Below are 4,020 nucleotides of genomic sequence, written 5' to 3'. Positions count from 1 at the left end.
GGATCACTGTGTATAAACCACACTAACACACACACTAACATATCATCAACTAACTTGGCCTGAGCTCATCTATCCTCTGACTTCAGCCAACATGCAGCATCCCTGAAAGCACCCACTGTTATGCAACATGCAGCACAGGAGACTGTGGTGGAGATCTGAGCTGCTTGAGTCTGAGAGATGAAACAGACTCAGCTCCTGGGAGGAGGTGATTACAGACAGTCAGCTACTGAAGGCTGGACACACACACAAGTGCCTCTGCTGGCAAATAATGACACTATCTGGATCAAATAACCTAATTATAGTAATGTGCCTTTAATAAAGCCAGACACCGGTGATGATGCTGAGTCAGTCTCTGTGAAAAACAGTGTTGTTAGAGATGTGTTAGGAAGGCCTTAGTGTGGTTAAAGCATTTCACCAACACAGGTCCAACCTGAGTCCAATGTGCTTGTATGTGTGTGTAAGAGAGAGAGAGAGAGAGAGAGAGAGAGAGAGAGAACGTGTGTAACGGAAGACGCCAACAACACACAGCAGCCACATGAAGCCGTCATCCATCCATCTCCCAGATGCTACTCTCCAGCCTCCTCCTGCCACCAACACTTCACGGTGTTGCACAATTAAATTCTATATTTTTACATTTTAATGCACCTCTATCTGAAAACACATATACCTGCGTTTACTTGCTCTTCCTACAAGCTTGTGTGCAGTAGTATACAAAGCACCGTCTACTTACAGTAAAATTACATTAAAACTAATTATTCCTCAGCGGTTACATTTATGCCGAACACACACCCTGCTCCTGTGGATTCAGAGGTGATGTCCAATAATCCATGAGCTGAGCATATGAGCTGATAAACAAGGGAAAGTGAGATTGCCAATATTTGAAAGGGAGTTTGGCCTGACGCTCTACCCGTGCAGGAGGACCGCACGTACGGCATGCGGACAGGCTGACCTGGCACTGGCTCTGTGGAGACAGAGAAATGGCCAGTAACCATGACTACCGAGGATGTAAGATTAAAGGTCATCACATCCGTCACGCACGAGATAAACAGTGTTAAATACTGCACGAGCCTCGTGGGTCTGCAGCTGTCGCCCGGTGCAGACTGGAGGAGAACAGATTCACCAGGCTGTGGTTCTGTCGAGCCGTAACACTGACATTTCATATCAGCACAGTAACACAGCTGCCAGTGCTTCTGTCCTACCTGACCACCCTGCCAACCAAACCCCAGCCGACGACTCGCTGACTTCTCCCCTCCTTACCTCGCTCTGCTGGGCGGCAAAACAACGACACCGGACCGGGGCTTGGTGGGCGACTGAAAGCGTTCTCCGAAGAAGAGGTGTCCGGCCGGCTGTCCGAGACCAAATGTCGGTACTGCGTCCTCCCAGCAGCGCGTCCACTCCACATTCACTCAGCCGGACCGTAAAGCAGTGACGGTAGGGGGAGACTGCTGCTAATAAGTACTGCTTGTAAACATAGTCCAGACCGCTCCTCTCGCGAGAACAGGTTTGATTCTCCTGTCAGACAGAAGGGAAGAGCACACGGTGCCAAATTTCACCAAGGCTGCTCCAGAGAAAAAAAAGAAACCACTGCACTGTGCCATCGGTTCAGGTAATGTTAAGGTTTAATTACAAGGCGCAACTAATACAGACAAACAGTTTAACAGGTCAATCAATGAACCCAGGAAATTAAAACAGATCATGGATAAAAAAATCTACATGAATATCTCACTAAATGTCACATAAAACAGCCTGTTATTCACCTGAAATATTATAGACGGATTAACACCTCAGTCATTTATTTTCATACTATCACAGTCTACATATAACTGAATGTCTGGTACAAGCCAGTATGAATTCAGATAATCTCAGCAGAGCCCTGTGGGTTTGGTTTTTCTTCTGAGTGACTTTAGGATGGTGCCATTACATGAAGAGATATTAATGCAGCCTGCTGAGGTTCTGCAGGGATGCTGCAACAAGGGAAGTTAATGGCTCCAACTGGTTCCCTTGCCTAAAATTGGATTCCTTGTATCCTCAACTTTGGATCTACATGGTGAACAATCTTTCTCCCGCTATATCGAAATGAAAAAAAGGAAACAAAAACTTAATCGTACAGATAACATGTGGCTACTGATTTGTGGGCACAACAAAAGAAAACCACAGCATGGCTTTGTGAGTGACTCCAGGCATTTCATATTTAGATTTTTTTTTAAAATTGTCAAGATTGAAGCAGCAGAGTTGTAGATATCTTGACTGTTAGTCCGTACTGGATCCTACTCTCCCTGCCTAGCAAACACTACAGCTGTGTCCCACTTCAGAGGCTACATCCTTCAGAGGCTGCATCTAAAGACCAATTATGTCACAGCAGTGCAACTAGACTGTCCCATCTCAAAGGCTCCTTCAAATGCATCCTTCTTTTCCTAGACAACAAAGGCTCTAATAGGTGGATCCTTCATGGCCCAACCTATCCCAAGAATCATTGCGCGCTGATAATGAAAATAATATGGCAGCAAACAACACAGACAGAGAGACTGAGGATTACACTGTTAAATGTGAGAGTTGTCTTTCAGCTCAGTTCAACAGCAAGGGCCTTAAGACCTCAAGTTTTTGTGATAAAAAGTTACGTGTTGTCAAGGTTGCTATAGGTGCTTTGGACGCAACGGTAATGGCAGGCACAGCTGGTGCCAAGGAAATCATCTGTAGACCAGACAGTCTAATTTCAGTTCTGCCTTCGTGGTCCATGATGGCAACCTAGGTCCATGACTTCTCAGACCACTTCCCCCAAAAGATGCGGCCCCTGAATTGGGACACATCTCTTTTACACTTTTAGCTCAACTCAAATCTTTGTGTCAGTTGCAGTAAATGTGTTCAACTCTATCACAGTCAGGCTTTACACATTCATACAACAGTGTTCACACTGACCTCAAGCAGTAATGATCCTCGTGTAAAACTGGTGCAGTGTCCCTTTAAGTGGCCACACCCATTACTGATGACATCAGATATCAGAGCCTGTGTGTAATAATTAACTGAGTGGCTTTATGAAGAAACAGTCTAAATGTCTCCTTCTACCCTCACAAATTCATTCCCAGCGGGCACACACACACACACACACACACACACACACACACACACACTGCACGTCTGCACCAAGCTGTAAAGGGACAACTGTTGGGTTTTATTGGTGCAGGAGACAACAACTGTTGTGCTTATTAGATGGAAGTCATGCTCAGAATAGTGGGAATGTTTTGTATGTGTGTGTGTGTGTGTGTGTGTGTGTGTGTGTTTGTGCGTGTTACACATCTCAAATAACCACAACAGGTAATGATTCCCGGAGTTGCAAAGTAACAAATGTGCCAATGAAGAAGATCAAATCATATACAAGTCAAATACAGAGTTAGAAAACAGACAGGACAGAGTGGTCACTGAATTCAGACAGAAGAGAACAGAGGAGTTATGTGACTGAATATACTGAGATCTGCAGGTGAGATAATATATGGTTTGCTGCCAATGAACCTGAAACTTACAACTTTTTAATTGATTTTTGTCAAAAAAAAAAAAGTTGCAGGTTTTATTTTAGGAACAGGTCCTTGACTTTCAGTGATCATAGCTGACCAATCAGAGCTGCTGAGACTGTCCTGTTAGAAACAAACCAGAGGTGATCTGAGCAGCTCATTGCAAGTCATGGGCACGTTTAGCTGGTAATAATGACAGGAGCAGCACAGCATATACAGCTCAAGCTTGAATCATGTTGTGTCGTTCACTTGTTCTCATCATGTTACAGCTGCTCAACATTCCTGATGGTAATAATAATGTTGTCATGTTGTTGTTTCACTCAGATCTGGGAACAAACTTGTGAGGCAGATTATTAATCAAACTGCGTGTTGTAAACATCTGTCACACTTTAAAGACCCTCCTCCTGATTCAGACCTGATCCGTACAGACTGTAGATTTTCATGTGAGCTGTTTGTAGCAGGAGCTGATGAAGCTGCAGGATGGCCCTCACTGTAGACAGCAGATACCTCAGGT

The 4,020-nt window shown here is 44.6% G+C and overlaps 1 protein-coding gene across 1 annotated transcript in view; it reads right to left on the bottom strand.

Moving 5' to 3' along the window:
• ache (acetylcholinesterase (Yt blood group)) overlaps positions 1 to 1,443 on the bottom strand; it is a 25,236-nt gene extending 23,793 nt beyond the window's left edge. Inside the window, exon 1 of the mRNA XM_023423911.2 lies at positions 1,258 to 1,443. The gene's annotated coding sequence lies outside the window, so the exon portion shown is untranslated. The remainder of the gene's footprint in view (positions 1 to 1,257) is intronic.
• Positions 1,444 to 4,020: the final 2,577 nt, after the last annotated feature.

The sequence above is a fragment of the Seriola lalandi genome, unplaced genomic scaffold (assembly GCF_002814215.2).
Source record: "Seriola lalandi dorsalis isolate HSWRI2012SDOR001 ecotype SW California unplaced genomic scaffold, Sedor1 jcf7180002054694, whole genome shotgun sequence".
In the NCBI taxonomy this organism is placed as follows: Eukaryota; Metazoa; Chordata; class Actinopteri; order Carangiformes; family Carangidae; genus Seriola; species Seriola lalandi.
The sequence above is the reverse complement of the archived record's forward strand: the minus strand, read 5'-3'. Positions and strand labels throughout refer to the sequence as shown.